General features: G+C 29.6%; 2 protein-coding genes across 2 annotated transcripts in view; one reads left to right on the forward strand and one right to left on the reverse strand.

The window, feature by feature from the left end:
- Positions 1-22,936, forward strand: part of LOC129920268 (limbic system-associated membrane protein) — a 100,074-nt gene that overhangs the window by 35,215 nt on the left and 41,923 nt on the right. The window lies entirely within an intron of this gene.
- The window catches only part of LOC129920269 (probable cGMP 3',5'-cyclic phosphodiesterase subunit delta), a 68,399-nt gene continuing 58,844 nt past the window's right edge, over positions 13,382-22,936 (reverse strand). The window contains exon 4 of the mRNA XM_056001574.1: positions 13,382-13,392. The gene's annotated coding sequence lies outside the window, so the exon portion shown is untranslated. The remainder of the gene's footprint in view (positions 13,393-22,936) is intronic.

Below are 22,936 nucleotides of genomic sequence, written 5' to 3' on the forward strand. Positions count from 1 at the left end.
TTATTCCTTTTTTTTTATTTTTTTTTTTGAATTTTTGAGCTTTCAATGGATGGATACAGTCGAAATAAGGGTTTAACTTTGAAAGAATTGAGTTACGACTTGTGGGATTTTTTGATTGATGTGCATGTGTGTGTGTATGTGGATGTGGAAAGGGTTATCTTTGTTTTTTTTTTTTTCATTTGACGAAGATATGAAGATAATTCGAGATGATACTTTTTTGATAAACGAAAAATTTTAGTATTTTTCCTTTTTTTTTGTTTAGGCCAAGATATAGGCAAATAAATCATATCTACTGAAAGTTATGGGATTTTTTATAAAGGCTTTTAGTTTAGTTGAAATTTATTGTTTAGTACATTCACGCAGTAAAGGCATCATTTTTGATATAAAATTGATATGGGTTAAGGATATTCAAGGCTTTCATAAACTACTTTTTTTTTATTTTAATAATTTTTTTGATAACATTGGGGGTAATTTATTTTTATGATTTTCTAAATGCCAGATGGTTGGAAGTTTCACCTTAATAAAGACTTTAATAGTTATATGTATAGTTAAATTCTATTGTGGAGTCTATTAAAATAAAATTCCACTAAAAACATTCTGATCGATGAATACTGCATTGTATTTTTGTATTTTTTTTTTTTTTTTGTATTATTCTTTTGAAGCCTTTTCTATTTTAGACTAGTGCCAATGCCTTCAAAAACATTAAAAAGTACAAAAAAATCATAGTAGGATGAAACCCATTGGAAAAGGAGGTGAATATGATGAAAATTAAAGGAAAAATAAATTACGGGCGAGCCGAGTTCGGGAAGTGGGTGTGTTGAGTTTTTAATTGTAAAAAATGGTACCTATATCTCGATTTCCGGCAAAACTACAAGTCCTATAGAAAAAAGTTGTATGACAAAGTTGTAGGTAAAGATCTACAACTTTTATATTAACAATTTTTTCACATAACCTCAAAATTTATGTGAAAAATTAAAAAAACCGAGTTTTTGGTTTTTTATTTTTATCTTTTTCAAAAACAAAAATTTTTCTACGAAATTTGGTGAAAACTTACCTTATTATATCCCAAATACACTGTAATTTATTTGATTTAAAATATTTATTGTTTAACCTTTTTTTGGCTCAATACCAAAAAAACACCCTAATTTTCAATCGAAAATTCACGTGTCAAAATATCAGCTTTTTTTTTAAAAGTCGGTGGGCCCGTAATTTATTTTTCCTTTAATTTTCATCATATTCACCTAATTTTCCAATGGGTTTCATTCTACTATGATTTTTTTTGGTTTCAAATATTATCGACCCTGGTCTATTTGTAAATCCTTGGCTTCTCAATTTCAAAAACAGGTAGGCGTTTTAAAAAAAAACAAAAATTCTTATTGAAATCACAGTCGAATGTGTTTTTTAAAAACCAATAGTATTTCTAAAATAAATATGTAGGAAGTCAACGCCCCAAACGAAAACCATAGATTCCTGAGGTAATTTTCTCGTTTTTGTCCCGTTTTCGAGTTATGACTGCTTTTACGATTTTCGCTCTGTTTTCCCTTAACTGGCTTTATCTTTGCTAAACTATGTCTGATTTGAAAGATTTTTTTACAACCAATCAAGAATTTATCACAATTTTTTTTCTGCGGACAACCGTTTCTCCGCAATTTTGCATCAAACCAAATTTTCTTCGTTTTTAAGTTGTTCTTGTTTTTACTTTGTATTCAAAACAAACACGTAAATGAGTATTAATTTTGTTCACGGGTAGACAAGGACAAGTGGATTCTTGTCAAAACGTCGGGCATCAATATTCAATTAATTTAAATAACAAAAAATTGCGATAAGTCCGTTAAGTTAATTAAAATAAATATGTGTAATCGCGAATATAATAGTTTAAAATACTAAAGACTATGCCTGCATATATGAAGAACTGGTTCAATGAAAACTTGTTCTACATTAACAAGGCATAAAAATAAATTACAAATTGTTTGAGGTTTTTCAAGTGACTATGTATTTCCTTAAAATGTTTCCCTATTGATACTGCTACGAACTTACTAGTTACGATGATTTAAAAAAAAAAAATTTGAAACTTTTCCGGTTTCTTTTGCCTACGAACTTGGACCACTATACCTACGAATCGAATAACTTGTTTATTCAGAATGTATTTGCTCCTTTTAAAAGTTCGATACGATCATCATCAATATATCAGAAAAAATTAGAGAGGCTTTGGAAATGTAGAAAAAATTTCCCACAAATATCAGGTACGACGCACAGTGGGGAACCTTGTATGGGAGAGTGGAAAAAACTCCGTAAAATCTAAACTACTGGACCGTTTTTGATGAAATTTTCAGGAATAATAGGAAATAAGAAGATAAATCAACATTAGTAATTTCCGCTCACTGCCCCGCCCACTAAAGTGAAAAATGGCTATTTAAGTTGGAAAAAGTCGAAAACTAGTACTTTTGTATGAAATTTAACGAAGACAACGTGACTTGCAGTAACCAAAATATACTTTTCTGAAGGTTTTCGATGTTTTGAACTCGAATCTGAAGTCATAAAAATTAATCAGCTCCTGTTTTTGAAATATTACCGTTAGAAAATGCAAAAAAAGTTTTTTTTTTAACTATTCCGGACCTTATTCTTTTATATAAGTAAAATTGTCTGAACATATTTAGTAACGGTTTATATAATAACTGATCTCCTCCTTCCAAGACCTGTTTAAATCTTTTCGATATCTCTTTTACTGCCTGAGATATCTTGAGTGGTTTGGCATGATATATCTACCATATAACGTCACTATCTCCTTTATGATATATGAAGCCGAACCCACTTACTACATTTTAAGATATCTCGGGAAATAAAAAAGATATCGAAAAGATTTAAACAGGTCTTGAAAGAAGGAAAATAGTTCTAATAGAAACCGTTATTCACGTTGTATGGGGAACTGGAAAAAACTCAGTTAAACCTTAACCACTCAACCGATTTTAATGAAATTTTCAGGCAAGATTATTAAAAGCAAGGGGAACCAACTCCAGAAATTACCGCCCACTGCCACGCCAACAAAAAGAGAAAATAGGTTTGAACACTAATTATGTTTTTTTTTTCATAAATCCAACTTTAAAAAAAGGTAGACACAATAGTGTTGAAAATTATTCAAATTTATTTTGAAATTTATTTGTTAATTTGTTGCTTTGAATAATCATCACCATTGACTAGAAAGATAACAGTTGTTAATTTGCATCAACTTAAAAAATCTTGTTAAACAAAGAAAAATCATTCGATCAAAATTCTAACGGTTTGGGTTTGAGATATAATAGAGAGAAAAATAAATATGAAAAATTAGTAAATTACTCAGAAATGAGTATAATTTACTAACCCCTCTCTTTCTCAAAAATTTTCAGAAAATAAGATTTTCTTGCAAGCTTAATTGTTTAAGACTTGGGATGAAATTTAAGAAACAATTTGTAGGTTTTAATTTAAGTCATATCTTTATTTTAGTTTCTTTCTGCTCTGAGGGCCATTTGCTGAAGCGAAACTTAAATAATTTAAGTTGAACATTAGCTTCTATTCTCTACTTTTTTCTCTGCGTAAACTGCCACATAAGAGTTTATTTAGAACATAAATGCTTAAGTTTCGATCCAGCAAACGGCTGTGAATCTAATATTCGTAAACCCCATAAAATTTTAAATAAATTGCACAAAACGTTGAAAACCGTGCATTTTTTATGTATTTTTTGATTTTTTTTTTATATGTAGGTATTTTCAAACTAACGTCAAATTTGAATTCATCGGATCAAAATACATATTAAAACATGATTTTTTTAAAAATCTGCTTTCTAAAGAAAATACGTTTTTCTTTCTTTCTAAAGAAAATACGTTTTTCACATTTGCTTAGCTTCAAATTGCTCTAAAAAGTTTATTAGGACGAACTAGGATGAGATTTTTGGTGCCAAATGTTGCTGAGATTTAACACTATCATATGATATGAGTTCGCAGACAGAGGCAAACAGAGGAAGTAGTTAAAACAATTTTTGAACTCAAAATTCCGGAAAATTATAAGTATTCTTAAAATGAAAAATCGAAAAAATTTTTTTTCCGCTAAACTTGTATATCAGTTACAGTTTGTTAAACTGTTTATTTTTAATGTATTTACAAAAAAAATTTTTTGAAAAGTCAAAATTTAACTGATCTTATACCATTTAAAAAATACTCGTATTTACACAGATTTCATAATTTTTCAACTTTGAATACAAATTTCTAAATCTAAAAATTTTTTTTGGAAGAAATGCTTTCACATCCTGATTCTACAACATAATAGAAAAACTTCCAACATATAAAAAATCCAGCTTTCACACCAATGAGTTTTTTTCCACTTTTTTCCCACTGTGCGACGTATCAGATTGTGCCTTTTACAGTTTAATACGCCCACAAAATTTCGAATCAATCCATTGAGCCATTTTCTTGTTTTATTTGATTGAATTTTTGCAATTTTTTTTTCCAACTTTGATAATGTAAAATTTTGTTCTTATATTTTTTTGGAGCTATTAAAAAAATCCAAAATTTTTGAAAAAATAAAAAAATTGAAATTTGTATATCTGTGTGTAGACCACATATTTTTTGGACAAAGATTAATAAACCTTCATAATATTATCCATACTTTTAATATCTAAAATGAACATTTCCTAAACCCATTAACTAACAGTCTAATAAATTTACTGATGTGGTTATAACTCTGAACATCCAAAAAGACTGAATAATTTATAATGTTGTTAATCCAAAAAATGATCCCAAAAATGAACCAAATCCATTATATGATTACAAAAACAACTACTATTAAAGAATTGCGTGAAAAAATATTACACATACACCCCAGTGACCTGGTTTTAATTTTAATGCTAGAGGGAAAATTTGCTTCTATTGTATCAGAAAATAGAATTAATAGTACTTTATTAAGAAGTTTTCGACCAAAATATGCAAAGATATTTGCTGATCTGTCCGAAGCAACAAATATCCTATTACGTACTGCACTTCCTAATTAAAATGAGATCTGAAAGAGGGGCAAAAATTGCGGGGCTGAAAATTACAATGAGAAAAAAATAAGATGATCAATTTTGGAATTATGATATTATTATCCTCTAAAATAAATATAGGTACATATTTATCTCCAAAATTTATTTTAAATAAAATGAAAAACTAGAAGCCTACCTACATTTCCTTATGTAAAATTATTTCTTAGTTGAAAACTTGAAATTTAACACCTTTTCGTTCTCCTCACCTTAATCATCATATGTTATAAAATAATTTTAAGAGCGGCTGTAATAAACCTATTCGTGGATTTTAAAGCAAATTACTGAATTTTCAAATTATAAATCTACACAATTCATCACATATTCAAAAAAAGCCCATAAAGAGACTAATAAAAAAGCCATCAAAAGAATCAACTCGTGTCACACAAAAAAATATATGCTAACCCAACAAAAAGAAAGAAAATATAAACAAACATTTTTTATTTTCATTAAACTTCATTTCATTATAACATTTGGGTTGCTCTAAAAAAATTCTGTCTCTCTTTTTCACTGGGTCATAAAAATAAAAACTGTATTAAATTAACATATTTTCAAATTACATTTTTGTGTTTACTCTACTCCACTCACATTACTTAGGTTCTATACAACTATCTACCTCCTTTTTATCAAATACAAAAAAAAATAAAATATCACCGATCTCAGGCTTTTGAACATTTTTAAAAAGGTTATTAAAAAGGCAAACACAACCTCTAAAAAAACACACACAAGTTGAACCCAAATTATATATAAAAAAAAATTAAATTAAATTTAAAAACAAAAAAAAAAATAAAAAAAATTCTACCCCTCGTTATAAAATGGTCAACTTGTACCTTACATTTAACGAAGTTTTGTCATGACTAATTCAAGAAATAACAACCATGAAAGTGCCTCTATATGCTGCTTGAGTACGAGTATACGATAAAACTAATTTTCTTTTTTAGAGCATAAAAGGACCCTTTTTTTATTTTTTGTGTGTTGCTTACACACAGTTTTACAGTCATTAAGTGCTGTTCTCAAAAACTAATTAAAATTCGTTTCAAAGCCACTAGGCTGTTTCCACTTCTATGACTGTTCAACTTTTTCTCCCAAAAAAAAAGGTAGGTAGGGTAAGTACTTAGGTTACACTCTTTTTAACTCTATACAGCTGCTACTCTGGCTACTCTCTCCCACTCCTACTCTCATTCTCGGAAAATGGTTCACTTTTTGTCAAAGTTCCATTAAAAAGCCCCCCAACACCACCAACACTAAAAAAAAAAAAAAAAACTGTTCCTATTTCCTGTCCATTCAGTGGTGACTCTCTCCTTTTGAAACTATTCATTAAATTTTTCTTCCTGAAAGTTTTTTTTTCAAAAAAAAAATAAAATTATTAAACTTTTTACCCTCTAAGCGGGTGACATAGTTTATTTTTTTGTCCTAGCCAAAACCAGCAAACAGGAATTTCCTTCTTTTTAAATTAGGGAAGAAGTCTGAGGAAAAAAACAGAAACTTTCATATATTTTTGAAATGGTCTTGCAGGATCAGCAGCTATTTGTCTCCTTCTTTTTTTCCCTAACAGAAAAAAAAAAAACACACACAGGTTCCAAAAAATTCCTGAGCAAGAAATTGGGTCAATTTACTGGCTAAGATGAAAAGCGGAAATGTGGATATTTCCTCATGAAAATAACCAACCGAAAAGGACACTCTGGGATGGAAAAAAGAAAGTGGTCGTCAACGCGCTAGCAAACGGTCAAATCAGGACGAACAAAACAAAAAAAATCTTCATTAACTCATGTCACTCGTCCTGGTAGTCGTCCTTCATCGGTCGTCGTCGTCGTCCATCGTCACCGGGTAGGTTGTTCTCATCCGTCTGACTAATGCGATTTCATTTGAATGCACACATACAAAATATTCTCTAACAAAAGGAAGCAGTGGAAAAACCGTTGCATATAGACGGGCGCAATAACGTTGGCATTCGACCAAAACTTACTGTACGATATGTACGTTGTCCGAACGACCATCGCGAAGTCACGACCACGCCACCTATACGGTAGAATGTTTAGAAATTAGTACTAACATTGGCCATTGGATGATGATGATGAGAGTGAGAAGATAGGAAGGACATGGATGCAATTCTGAGAATTTACCAGAAATGTCGAGCGGGCGTGTGAGAACCTAGATGTTGTGAATTGTGATTCCAAACGAGATGCAAAGGACGAATAGGAAAAACAAAAAAACAAACCAAAAGTGAAGGAAATAAAAATCCATGACAAAAAAAAAACGAAAATCAGGAAGAACAGGAGGAATTCACAATTGAAAATTCCATTCAAGCGTTCGAACGGTAACTTGTGTTCACATTTGTGCCTGTCAAATATACGTGTAGATCTCTATGGCATTTCGAGTCGTATATGTCGAGTCTTGACCAATATGAGTGTATATAGTAAGCAAACGGCAATGAAAAATTTTACAGACGAATAAACTTCGGAACGCAGGTAATGTTAGCTCCACGTCCTTCGTCGTCGTTTTGTATAAAATTCTTGAGAACTGATTTGTTACAATTTATTGCTCGAAATTGACGGAAGAACTGAGAACATAAATCGCTGTAAAAGTTGGACGAATTCATCTCTGAATACCAACAAACTTAATAGTATTTGTTAATTTTTTTAGATTTCTCGCTTTTTCTTCGTCAAAATCAATACCAATCCAAAAATTAACTTCTTGCTCAAAAAACATTTAAAACAAATAGAAAACATAACAACGTAATTTTTAACCAAGTTTTGTTAAAATCCAAAAATTTTTGTAAAAGATAAAAATAAAAAATCCAAAAATCGTATTTTTGCATTTTTTTTTTTCAATATTTTTGAGGTTATTATAAAAAAAAGGTTTGAGTAAAAGTTATAGAGACTTTTACTGTCTATAACTTTTGTATTTAACTTTTTTCGATAGGAGGTCTACTTTTGACAGAAATAGTAAAAAAAACCACGATTTTTGACACCCACCCCTTTTTTTCGCCCACCCACCCCCTTTCCCCAGTATGTTTTTTTTTCATATACCATTTATCATAAATTTTCCAACCACCCATATACTCCTAATAGTTTTTTTTATTTCAAAAAAATTATTGGCACTGGTCTACAAGCAGGGTTCTAAAAAATTACTTTTTTAATGCATTTGTTTGTAATGAAACAAATTAAAAAAAAATTATTGCAACTGAAAAGAATTTTCATTAAAAAAAAATGTATTCCAACTGAAAAATATTTCCATTAAAAAAAATATATAAAAAATTTTTCATTAAAAACAATGTTATTGTAACAGAAAAATATTTACATTGAAAATAAAATTTTTACTTCAACTATAAAATTATTTTGCATTAAAAAATTTTCTGCTTCGAAAAAAAAAAATTCAATGTGTGCACAGTGCATTAAATTTTTTTTATTATATTCGTCGAATTTCTTACAATTTTGGCTATTTGACTATACATACCTAAGCTATTTCAATTAAGAAATTCGACGACTACACATTTTGCATTGAATTTTTTTTGCAATGCAGAAAATTGGGTTGGGGTCGAAATTCTGTATGGGCCAAAATTCGGATTCCAAAATTCTGTATTCCAAAATTCTGTATTTTAAAATTCTGTAAATTCAAAATTCTGTATTCTAAAATTCTGTAAACACAAAATTCTGGATTTCAAAATTCTGTATTCCAAAATTCTGTACTCCAAAATTCTGTAAATGATAAAAGAAAAATTGTTTTGACAATGAAAAAAGTGCGCACTTTTTTCATTATCAAAACAATTTTTCTTTTATCATTTACAGAATTTTGGAGTACAGATTTTTGATATTTTCTATGCAGAACCTTGAAGCAGTTTGCGTTCGCCAGCTTAAGTTAAGTGTTATGAGTTAATCGTGATATAAAATGAATTCAGAAAAATGGAAAATATTAAATTAAACCTAATAAAGGAAAGGATAAATTGTGTGTCGATGGTTTTATGTTTAATAACGAAGAAAAAACTTTCGGAAAATAGGGTACTTAACTCAAATTAGTCATGCACTTAATAACTCCATTCGAATTTTGTCGAAAAAAATTGATTTTTTTGAGAAAAATGAAATTCAAGCCAGCAGAACATGAAAATCTCGGAAAACTTATCGGAAAATGGAGCCTTAATTCAAATTAGTCGAACATTCAATTAATTATGTCCAATTTTTTCGAAAAAGTGGAATTTTTTGAAAAAAAAAAAAAAAAAACAAATTTAAATTAGTAGACCATGAATTTGTATGGAAAATGAAAATATTTTTTTTTAATGGAAAATCTCGGAAGTTTTTTCGAAAATTTGGTACTTAACTCAAAGCACTTAATTATTCAAAATAATTCCAAAAAAAAAACAATTTTTTCGAAGATCACAGAAAAAAAATCATTTTTGTAAAAAATTTTTTTTTTTTGAATTTTTGTTTGGCACCTAAATATTAAACCAAACCCGAATTTTTTACTAACAGTTTAAGGCATTTTCTGGTAATTACTCTGCTAACTTTAAATCGAGTTAGCAGAACATTAAGTTTTTCCAAAAGTAGGGGAGCACTTGATATAATTTTGGGGTACTTGCTCTGCTTACTTGAGGGACATGTTTTAATGTAGAGATTTAAAATTACAGAATTTTTAAAAGCAGAATAATGGATTTGCAGAATTTTGAAAAACAGAATTTTGGATTTACAGAATTTTGAAATACAGAATAATAGAAAAGCAGAATAATGGAATACAGAATTATGTTCATACAGAATTTTTTCTTCAGATACAGAATTTTGGTCATACAGAATTTTGGAATACAGAATAACGACCCGTTCCCCAGAAAATTTTTTATCTGCGACAAAATTTTTCTTAATGCAAAATAATTTTATTTGCTTTAAAAATTTCATTTTCAATGCAAATATTTTTCTGTTCCATTAACGTTTTTTTTTTATGCAAAATTTTTTTATTTGCAATAAACATTTTTTTTAATGCAAATTTTTTACAGTTACACTAAAAATTTTTTTTAAATTATTTTTTTTAGTTGAATAAATATTTTTTTTTATATAATTTCAAATGCATTTTTTTTTTTTCAATTGATATTTTTATAACCTTGATACCAAGTAACTATGTGTAATTGGGTTTCTAATTTCTTCGCTAATTTAACTTTCTTGCACTTTTAAGACCAAGTTTATTCCCCACTTAAGGATTAAAACCTTATTTTTATTAGATTTTTGTTTTGATACCACCTCAACCGGATATCATATATGAATAATTCCCTTCAGGATGGTGGTTGTTCGTTAAAAAATTAGATTAAGGTATATCGCAAAAAAGGATATTGAATATACTCAAACTTACTTGTGTAATATCTCCTCAAAGGATTGCCAGCAACGTAAAAAAATATTGTCTCAACTAAAAATCTTTTTTTTTGATTTTTTTCTTTTAAATCCTTTCCTGAAGAAAGCTTATATGAATATACTCTTATAATGTAGGTGTGGAGGTAAGTTCCTTCACACGCCACAGGCAACTTACAGAAAACGAATAAAAATAAGTAAAAAAAAAAGTTAAGATAACAATTTTCCATCATATTACGATGATAGAGAATGCGATAAAAGTGACTCTCGAAAGTCCGTCATTCTGTCAGGATATCTGTCTGCCTGTATAAGGAGCTACAGCCTAAACGGATGGGCAGATCTACAGAGAGGTTTTTGGAATTAATTTTTTTTTACCAAAAATAACGGTACCTCTCAATGCCAATTTTGGAAAAGATTAATTTTCTCAAAAAAGGGGTCATACGATTATTATTAAAAAAATCAAGTATAAGTTTTTCAAAAATCCTCATAAACGGTACCTCCCATAGAACCGTTTTTTAAATTTTAAACTAAGTTTTTAGTTCTGAGAGGTTCGTGCATTTTATTTTTATTTGCTCAGTTCTGCAAAAAATATAGGAAATATATATTAAACACATATTAGTTTATGGAGAAAGTCAGAATTCAGAAAAATGGTTCTGTGACAGAAAGAAAAACAATTTTTCCCCGTACGGCCTAGTGGCTTGGCAATAAGGTGTAAATATTTTGATATTCATATACATACATATTATTGAAGTTCCAAATCATACTCAAAGAAAATACATACGAGTACCGAAAAATATTGTTGATTGAGCTTATATAAAAATTTAAAAAAAAATCATACAAAACATAAAATTCTATATCGGTTCTAAATATCAACCTTAACAAAAAGGTCCTTCACTACTTTCTATTTTAATCGATATATGTACAAATGTCTCTCATTCAAGCAACATGTTCTCTTTTCTGACAACATTTTTGTTGTTATCCTTGTCAAACTAGGCTGAACAATATTCTACACAAAGAAATCATCTACATATAAACAAACAAAACACATTGTTATGATAAGAATACTTATCAAGAAAAAAAAATTATAAAACTTTGATTATTCCAGCAGAAAAAGGATTTTTCCGGCTGTCAATTGCACACAAAAAAAATCAAAATAACATCCTTATATAGATTTCTATCTATTATCTTGTCACTTTCTATGTATAGAATCTATATTAAAAGAAATTTCTATACCATCAACCTACTCACAAAAAAAATAGGAAGCTAGCCATCGAAGCAAGATTAACAAAGCACAACAAGTAGCACGTATCCCTAGATCAAGAGCAAGAGAGAAAATGGACAAAGCATTGCCAATCAAATGCACAATCCACTAAAAGTTCTGAGAGGTTTTTTTTTGCTCCAAAAAAAAAAGGAATACACAAAAAAAAAACAACACGGAAAAGTCCTTGAATAGTCATTCAATTCAGTAAAAATGAACCAAACGAATGAAGAGGATAAAACTGAATGCGTGTGTAGTTTTTATAAGCCCAGGAAAAAAAAATAACAGAAAAAAAAACATATCCAAACAAACAACCCCAAACACACAACACAACATAACACAATACAAAAGACGTAAAAAAGGACCAAAACTCATATCGTTTCATTCAATCAAATGGTGAACTTATTTTTGATGGCAGAGGAGGTTTTTGGGATAAACCCTCTTAAGTATGTAACCACAACGATTCCTTTAACTACTTGAACTGTTCCAAATAAAGGAACTCTCTGATGCCTGGTTCCACCCACTCCACACACACATCCCCCTTGTCTATATTCCCCGTGTTGTTCCCTCGCGATCTCTCTTCTCTTGATGATGGTGATGTGATGAGCAACACAAAAATGAAAATGCCAAGAGAGCAAACAAAAATTCAACATTCGAAGGATAAAACCTCAATACCGTTAAAGGATAAAGAAAAGAAAAAAAAAATCGAAAAAGATGAAACCTCATGTCGATTCGAATTCGATTTCTTGAAGTTAATCCTTCATGCTCGTTGGTTTTTCATCGTCTTTATATTTTCTTACTTCCTCTTTTTTTCTCATCGCATCACTACACTCCTGTGCCGCGCTGCGCTTCATCTCACATAGCCCAATAAAGCAGCGAAAATCATAAAAAAAATCTCATGAAATGGATTTCTTTCCTTTTTTTCTTTTGGAAAATCCTTTTCTGATTCTTCCTTTCTCTGTCTCTGCATTATAAGGATACACTGATTTTGAGAAAAAAAAATTATTCTACTTCATTTGATTATAAGACTTTCATCAAACTTTTTTTTTTACTTATTTTTATTCGTTTTCTGTAAGTTGCCTGTGGCGTGTGAAGGAAGTTACCTCCACACCTACATATAAAAGCATATTCCTAACTAATACTCATATAAGCTTTCTTCAGGAAAGGATTTTAAAAAAATCGAAAAAGATATTTTTTGAGTTGAGACAATATTTGTTTACGTTGCTGGCAATCCTTTGAGGCGATATTACACAAGTAAGTTTGAGTATATTCAATATCCTTTTTTGCAATATACCTTAATCTAATTTTTTAACGAACGACCACCATCCTGAAGGGAATTATTCATATATGATATCCGGTTGAGGTGGTATCAAAACAAAAATCTAATAAAAATAAAAGGTTTAAATCTTTAAGTGAGACATATATTTGGTCTTTTGATAAATGGTGCAAAGATCATAATTTAGCGATGAAATGGTTCATAAATGTCATTATTAGCTTAGTTTCTTTATTATTTTGAAGTAATTAAGACTTGGTTCTTAATTTATGAAAGTACTTAAGTTCGTCTTTTTGCATATTTCGTTTGGACCATTACTTTTGGGAAAACCTGTATAATATGAAAAATATTTTGCGATTACACTTTTTTTTTCTTAGGAATCATTTTGGTGTTTCTGAAATGATCACATCGAAAAACACATTTATGTTTTTAAAAAATCTGCAATTACATCATTATTGCAATTGAAGTAATTTGGTTGTTTTATATACTATATCATTTTATACATCAGTCTTCAAAGATTTCAATTATGCTTATTTTCTTATAATAAATAGTAAGTCACTGTGGCGTATACGTAACATTTTTGTTTTTTTTTTTATATTTGATTTTTCTATCTTATTTTACCTATACGAAGCTATTGTTTGTTTTTTGGTCACAATGCAGGTCAAATGGGTTCGGGTAGATTCAAGTCCCACCATACAATTTTTCTGCAAAATACCAGAATCTTATTAATGTTTATTAAACATATGGTATGCGTATTGGATAATTGTTTAACGAATCAGTTGCCTTGAATTTATCAAAAAAGAGTCAAAAGGTGAGTCAAATGTAAAGAACATCGCCGCCTTAACCGTTATGGAATTCAATATTTACTGCCAATCATTCAGCTTCCTGATTTAACCTTGGATATATTAAGGACACGAATTACATGGACATGTACCTCTTCGGTAAATCTTTTTTTCTTATAGAAATTATTTCTCAGTATTATACAAAAGGCAGTTTTGTTTGTTATCACATAGTTTTTTGCGGGTCCGATATTAATATGGGACCTTTGACAAATTATTCGGACTATGTAAAAGCCAAAAACAAAGAAACATTTTTTGATTGGACCCAATCACCACATAAGTTAAGAGAGTGAAACAGAGGAGGGGTCCCAAAAAATAAATAAAGTTTCTAAGTTTGTTTAAAGACTGAACAGATTTTCTACTTGAATAAATAAAATAAAAAGAATTTTTGTTGCCAAGCAAATACATTTTAAAGATCCCTAAAAACACAAATTGGATGATAATAATAACAAAGTTAATTGCAATAATCTTGAAAAAAAGAAAAGCTTAAAAAAAAAATCATGTGTGTAATTCACACGTGGTTGAAGTGAAACCTTAAAAATCATTAAAAAAAAATCGAAAAAATATAACTTTTTTTTATTCCATCACTTTTTACTTGTTCTATAGGGCAAGTATTGGTTTCGTGTCGAAAAAAAAAAATGAGGTTTTAATCAAAACCAACATTACGATGATGGAGAATTCCGAAAAAGTGGGTCCCGCAATTCCGTCCGTGCGTCTGTGCGGTTGTGCGTCCATCTGTACACATTTCCACAGCCTAAACGGGTGGATGGATTTTCTTCAAATTTGGTACAGATGATTTTTATGGAATTCTGAAAGTTGGTTTTTTTTTTGTTTTTTATATCTCGTTTAGAACGTATAGTATACCTCCCATATAAAAAAATACGATATTACGAATTTCTCGAAAACGGCTCTAACGATTTTGATTAAACTTTGTATACGTCATATTTAAAGCAGTGGCAATAAAACTGCATTTTTATTTTTTCTCAAAAAAGTCAAATAACAAAAAAATTTTTTTTCATTTAACAAAATTTTGCCCTAAATGTCGGATCTTCCTCAATATCAATTTTTTTTTTAATTTAGATCCAGCTTTTAAAATCTGCAAGTAGACCAACATAAAAGTGCTTTGAACTGCAAGAGCAAGTACGTGCGACCCCAGTCGTGCATTTTATTTTATATGACAACCTACAATAAATCTTATACCATCTGAAAACTTATTGTTTCAGCTCAAAATATTTATATCGACCATGTCTATACAACATCTTCAAAAAGAGCTAGAATTTTGTTAACCCAATTAGTTTTCATAAAAAAAAGCAAAACAATTAATCTCTTTTCTCTTCTAACGCCATTTAATCCATTTTTTTAAAAGACAACCTATAATAAATTTTATATCATTTTTATTTCGCCTTTTATATGACGCTTCAATCATATTTCTACCATGCCTACAAAAAAAGTAAGAATTTTTTAAAGCCAACAATGTCGAAATTTCAAACTGAGATTACGGTACTTCCTCTACTGCTGGCTGGTCATCGGCAACAAATCTTCACATATGTTTTGAGGTTTTTTAAGTTTTTCAATTAAAGATTATATAATTTGTAGAGCACGTACCGTTATGTGTGATATACAGGGTGTCCCAAAAGTAATGGATCAAACGAAGTATGTTAATAGGGGATCTTAAGGGCTCTCAGAATTTGGTAACTTGTTCATCCCAAATCCTTACGGTTTTCGATTTAATGCATTTCTTGTGAAATTTCGAAAAATCTCGACTTTGCAACAGTATTTTGCTTCCTGCTGCCATAATTGATCTTTGTTTTTTACAATTCTTTTACTAAAACATTGACAAATAATTAGGAACAATTAATTAATCAAAATATTTTTTATTCCATAAGGCATTTCGATGCAAATTAACTAACAGTTTCAAGTTTTTTAAAAAATCAATTTTTTACTTTTTTTTGAGAGCAACACCGCAAAACAAATTTCTATGGTGTGAGAATGGTTTATTATTTTAAAAAGTTGCCCTGTTATTGTAGTTTTCAAAAATGTATAAAAGTTTCCAAAGTTGCAGTTAGATCGCAAAATATTACAATTTGAATTCAACAAAACAGGGGTTTTCAGAGCAAAAAACAACCAAAACAAACACATTTTCTCGAACTGTTATTTGTTTATTTTTCTTTGAACAAAAGCCTCTATTTTCGTTTGTATTTTTGCTTTGAAAAACCCTGTTTTGTTGAATTCAAATTGTAATATTTTGCGATCTAACTGCAACTTTGGAAACTTTTATACATTTTTGAAAACTACAATAACAGGGCAACTTTTTAAAATAATAAACCATTCTCACACCATAGACATTTTTTTTGCGGTGTTGCTCTCAAATAAAAGTAAAAAATTGATTTTTTATAAAACTTGAAACTGTTAGTTAATTTGCATTGAAATGGCTTATGGAATAAAAAATATTTTGATTAATTAATTGTTCCTAATTATTTGTCAATGTTTTAGTAAAAGAATTGTAAAAAACAAAAATCAATAATGGCAGCAGGAAGCAAAATACTGTTGCAAAGTCGAGATTTTTCGAAATTTCACAAGAATTGCATTAAATCGAAAACCGTAAGGATTTGGGATGAACAAGTTACCAAATTCTGAGAGCCCTTAAGATCCCCTATTAGCATACTTCGTTTGATCCATTACTTTTGGGACACCCTGTATATTAAATGAAAGGTAATGTTATCAGCATGCGTATTAAAGTTAAATTTGTTATGTGCTCTCGATCAAAAGATATAACGTTTTTAGAAAAAGAACATTTTTTCACCGTTATCTCAGAATTTTGCATAATCATAATTTATTTAATTAATTACCTATCTACTGTATAAATTTCATTCATCTATCTATTTAAACAAAAAAGTTATGATCAATTGATTTTTCGTGTCGCTTTTTCGTTTCATCTTGTTTCAAATCACTACGATACTAAAGAAGTTTTAACTTCAAAAATATTGTTTAGAATTCATTTTTCCACGCGGTAAGTCCAACTTTCAGTTTTCACTTTGACAACAGAGCACAAGATTTAAGTACATACATTTTCGTGAGCATTTGTTCACCTTCTAAATCAAGTAAGAATATGCTCTTAGCATATGCTTCATTTCAACTAACACCTACTTTAAATATGTAGTTGTGTAAACATTTTTAAAATTTCGGTTACCAATATTATAAGTGACTTAAATTCTCTTCCTCTCAGCAAAAAAAAAATTAAATTACCTTTTTATCATTTTCTCCAAAAAACATCTTTCCAATTACCAAATCACTCAGTATGTTGCAGTAAAACACATCAACACAACACAGAACACCATCAGTGTCCTGGTTTTCCCATCAGAAACTTTATTTTTAATTAATCTTAATGCGTAGAGTAGAGGTAAAAGGTGTTTTACCTTTTTAAGAGTTTGTGTGTGAACGACACAATGATGTCCTCAAACATGCTTCAAGAGTACAGGTACCAACAAAAAATACACAGTATAGTAGTAATTCCATCTTACCCTGAAAAAAAGTGAAAACTCCTCTTTCTGGAAAGTGATTGTGTGTGTTTTTGTGTTAGGTATGTGCGTGTGTGTGGTTTACTTTTCCCTAAGCTCTGAAACTGAAGCAAAAAGTAGGTATCCTGTTTACCAGGTTTTGACAAGAACACGACACGTATATAAAACACTTTCAACCTAAAATAAAAAATTCCTTATCCCTAACCCAACATTCGAAGATTGTTGTTTAGTCCTTGACCTTATTTTAGTCTGGAAGTTGTGTTTTTTTTTTAATTAAAAAGGAAAAAAAAGAAGAAAAAAACTGCTCCAAAATGATGTTCCTCGAACCTTCTTCATTCCCAAACGATGTGCCTTAAACATTTTTAATTAAATCTTTATGTTAGGTGTCATGGTTCAAAAATAGAAAAAAAAACAGAAACAGACAAGCTGACTTTTGAAAGTCCTTAAATCATTCAAATATATCCTTTTTATATAAGTGAAATTAAGTAATACACCACTCTTTTAGCCCAAGACAACGACTTCATCAAGTTTGGTCTTTTTTTTGCTGTTTTGTTGGTCATTCGATATGGAAGTCCTAATCATATAGTTCCCCATCCATATACAACATGACATTCATTGTCCCATTGTAACTAAAAAGGATATCCTCTCTCATTGAAATTGTTGCCTCCTCGTCCTCATGATGTTTCTAAATGTTGTTGGTCGGTCTGTGTGTGAGCCTCAGTGAGAGTGGGTATAAACAAGACTCTGCCATTAATCGTTGTAACATCCTAGTTTCGGCCACATAACAGTATCCTCCATGTATTAACTTTTGTTATTGCCTCTTTCCGTTGAATGTGACAACGTGACAACCACTTGGAACTTTGAATTCAGGACAACGACGACAAAACGACAACAACTTACGACGGCTATGACGCCGGCTTCAGTTCACCACACATCTAACCATTACCCGCCACCACCAGTCGCTTTACACAAAATTCACTTCTGCTTGTGTCGGCCTCGGCCACCGCACCGCACCGCACCGCACTGAAAACGGAGTGTAATATAGTTTGTGATGTTGTAGAGTTTTGTGTAATCAGGATATTTTAAGCCCAAATGGTCCTCGTCCTCGTCTCTCTCACTGTTTCTCTGTTTCTGCTGGTTTTCATGGACATGGACTTTATGAGAACCTAAAGAACACACACTTACAATTCGGTTCAATGCACATTTGTTCTATTCGTTAGCCCCGGTGGTTATAGAATTTCGGTTAAATGGGACTTTAGTCCTAGAAGACCACTACAACTTAACTACCTAACTCCCTCTCTCTTCAACAAGCTCAAATGATGGTTTTAAAGTAAAAACGAGAAAGAAAAAGTATGAATTTCAAAATTCCATTCGAAAACCACAACACAGTTGGCACAACGAGATGGCGATGAATTGTAAAGAAATTGTCAGCAAAAGTTGGGTTAGGTTCGTTTTCAGATCTCGAAAGGCTTTTTCTAGAATTTTAAAAAGTCCCAAAATATTATACTTTATCCACTCTCTATATCCTGGAATTTTTGTGTCTTTGTATGTGTGCGTAAGGATATTGGAGTCCTGAAGTTTAAACAGCTTTTTTGGGGAGGGAGTATTTTTGAAATTGCACTTTTATTTATTCCCAATTTTGCAAATTGAGTTTTTAGTCGTTTTTGTGGTTTCTTTCTCTTCTCTGAGAAATATCATCATCATCAACAACATAGAGTCGTTTATAGTACAAATTTCTCGTCGTAGAGAGTCATTAGAGAAGTTCTAGTTCTCATTTTGTACATACTTTCTGACACTATAACAACAACAACATATTTATCCTCTCGTTCAAAGTCAATTTTATTTTATAAAATGTTTCAATATTTTGCTTAAAATTTTAATTAACTGAACCATTTTTGCAGATTGAATGCATCCTGTGGGAAGAAAGTGTACACACTCACACACACACATGCATTATAAGTATAAAATAGCTTTAGGTTAGCTATTGCATATAGTCAAGTCATGTTGGAGTACAGTAATTAGCCAATTTGGCTTATGTAGCTTGGCAGCGAACTAGAAATATGAGGTTAAGTACATCTTTTTTTTGTTTTTCGTTTTTTTTTGTGCTGTGTTTTTCACCCTCTTTTTTTGTATGATGGTGGTTATTTTTTTTGTTATATTTTTGTTTTCTATGGAAAAAAATGGGTGTAAAGGAGTTTTTGTTGTTGTTTTTGAAAAGACTATAAGAACTAGGGATGTGAATAGGGATTTTATTCTGTTTAAACATTTATGATGATAGATGAACTATATGATAAACATTAGATATCCTTTTTTGGTAAAAAAAAAAATTAGGGCACCAAATGAATGAATGAATAATGAAAAATAAGTTTTGTTTTTTGTTTGAGAGTTTGAAAAGTAAATCATTTTGCACTGTCAAACATTTATCGTAATGCGGGTGAGACAATCTAACACATTACACATTGAATGGTAAGTAATAGGAAAACAAGAAGTCACGCAATATGGTTTAACTCAAAGACAACTCATCAAACGACAATTCAAGACAGGAAACATTTCATCAGGAGAATAAATAAAAAAACATATCAAAACAACAATCTCCAAAAGTGTTGCTTCCCAAAAGATATACATTAAAATAAAAATTAACTAAAAATTAATTTATTTCAATGGAACCTTGGGTGATATGCATAAAAAAGTAGTACTTACTTAAAGTAAAAGGTGAAAGTAAATACTATAAATTCTAGTAAAAGGTAAAATTCATAGTATTTACTTAATTTCGTATGCATACAAAAAAGTACCTGCTAGCAGGCAAATACTTTAAGTAGATACTAAATTCATCCAAGTAAATACTAGAATTCACCCATAAATGATAGTAAATACTTTTTTTTTAGATGATTGGTATTCGTTTCGAATTTAAGCCTGGTACGTATGCTGCTGAAGCGATACGAAAATTTTCTTACAAAAAAAAGCACAACTAAATTGAACGAAAAATTATTTTCAGCTTAGCCAACGAAATTCTTAGCTATGCCCGCACATTTGGAAAAATTAAAATCATTTGTCACTAGCATTTAATTGTCCAGGTCATTTTACTTGCTAAAAAAGAGTTTTTTGACTTTGGAGACCTAGACAAATTTTCGTTTAGCTTTAGCAGCGTACTAGGGCTTACAAATAAATTGTTCTGAAAGTTTTACAGTGTAATCCAATAAAAATTTTTACTGTTTCTTTAATTTGAGTTTGTGATGTGAACATCTGTTTGTGCTTTTTTTTGTGAGTCAAAAGTGAACTTAAGAGCAACATAAAAAAATTGAACTTGAGATAACAATCAGATATTACATGATGGCTCTAACGATTTTCTTTAAAAAATTTAATATTGAAAATATGGACCGTAACTAACGGTATTTCCCATAGAATCGTTTTCTAGTAAACGACACCACCAATTTCAATAAAAAAAATATGAACAAAAACTTTTTAGAGGCCTTAATATTAAAATAAAACAAAATTTTCAATAAAATCATTTTTGGATTAAAAAAAGATCGAAATTTTGTATGAAAAATCTATTTTGAAAACGACTCAATGATTTTATTGAAACTTTGTTTTTATTTATCAATTAATATATTATATCTTCTTTTTAATGCAATACCATTTTTATTTTTAAAAAATTTTGTGAATATTTTTATATGAAAAAAAAACTTCTTTTTAAAAAAGCGGCTCCAATTCTTTGTGATGCATTAAAAAAAAAAGTTATTTAACTTTAAACCAAATTTTATATTATTTTAAAGTTTTTTTTTATATTTTTTAAAAATAATCTTTTATGAATTTGTAAAAAGCTTTAATATTTCAAGCAACTTTTGACATAAAAGCAAGTACGTGCGACACAGTTTTGCATTTTTTTTTTTCATTGCGAATTCCTTAAAACATATTATTCATGGCTAGTAAAGTTAATATACTGTTGGCAATTCAAATATGATTCAGAGTTGAAATTATCTCAACAGTTTTGAAACTTGACATTACTTAAAATAAAAACTTATTGAAAAAAAATTACTACTCATTTACAATAATGACTTATTAATAAAGTTTTCTTAAATTTAACTCTGAGTCCGATAATCGATCATTCTAAATTTTTTGGTAATTGAAACATACAAATTCTGCCATTTCGACAAATATTAACAACCATCCATTTTTATCAAATACCATGAAAAGATTGCGTCAAAATATGACTCAAGACTGCTATTCATAAGTTTCATGGCTTCATAATTGCGGTTTTAAAACAAAAAAGTATATACTATCAATTTTACAAGTTGGTATTTTGTAACCTTGAAAAAATCTAGTAATTCCTAAAGAAAAAAAGTACTTACTAGTTTTTATGCATATGGAATAAAGTATTTACTGAAAAAGTTCATCCAAAAAAGTAGTTACTATGAATGATAGTAAATACTTAGTTTTCAGCATTTACTTGATTTTTATGCATATGAAAAATAGTATATACTTGAAAATTCTCTAGTAAAAGCATTTAGTATTTTGTATGCATATCACCCCTTGTGATGACTTTTCTCATATGGGAATGTCCATGATGAGTTGTCCTATTATCTTACACTGCCTGTCAATAAAATAGGTTCAACTTGTAAACGGAAGAAAGCCTATTTTCTCTTAAAAAAAAAGTAAAAAAAACTCATTGTAACTGTAAATATCCTTTTTTGCAATATTTCAACAAAAAAAAGAGTTCAAAGTTACATAGATCATATGTTTTTTAGTGGAGCATAGTGAAGTTTATTTAAACTGAACCAAAATTTAAGTGTCCTTTGAAAACAAAAACAAAGAAAACTATAACTTGTCAGCATCATTACCTGCAAGTACGGTTAGTCTTTTAATTGTAGGGATGATTTTTGAAACACTTTTACATAATTTTTGCATAGGAGAACTTGGGTCTTTTCTTAACAGTTATGGTTTTGTTATGATTTCACTACTTTTTTGCAAGGTATTATTTGGTCATTCCAGCGCCTTTTCCTAGAAAATTTCAATCTTTTGATGTTTCCTAATTCTTTTGAGGTAGTTGTGTGATTTTTATATTTCGAATGTCTAAGGACCACGCCCTCTGATTATAAAATGTCTATTTTTCTTTCTTTTGCATAAGATTATACAGGGTGTCCCAAAAGTAATGGATCAAACGAAATATGCTGATAGGTCAACTTTAGGACTCTCTGAATTTGGTAACTTGTTCATCCCAAATCCTTACGGTTTTCGATTTAATGCAGTTTTTGTGAAATTTCGAAAAATCCCGACTTTGCAACAGTATTTTGCTTCCTCCGCTCATAATTGATTTTTGTTTTTTACAATTTTTTCACTAAAACATTGCCTAATAATAAGAAATAGTTAATTTATCAAAATATTTTTTATTTCATATGCCATTTTTGTGCAAATTAATTAACAGTTTCATGTTTTATAAAAACTCAATTTCTTTCTTTTATTTCAGAGCAACACCCTGAAAATAATTTGTATGATGTGGCACTGGTTTATTATTTTGAAAACTTGCTGTGTTATTGCAGTTTTCAAAAATGTATAAAAGTTTCCAAAGTTGAAGATAGAACTGAAGATATTACAATTTAAAAGCAACAAAACAGGGCTTTTCAGAGCAAAATAACAAAGAAAAATAAACACATTTTCTCGACTGTTGTTTGTTTAT

Source organism: Episyrphus balteatus, chromosome 4 (assembly GCF_945859705.1).
Source record: "Episyrphus balteatus chromosome 4, idEpiBalt1.1, whole genome shotgun sequence".
NCBI classification, from domain to species: Eukaryota; Metazoa; Arthropoda; class Insecta; order Diptera; family Syrphidae; genus Episyrphus; species Episyrphus balteatus.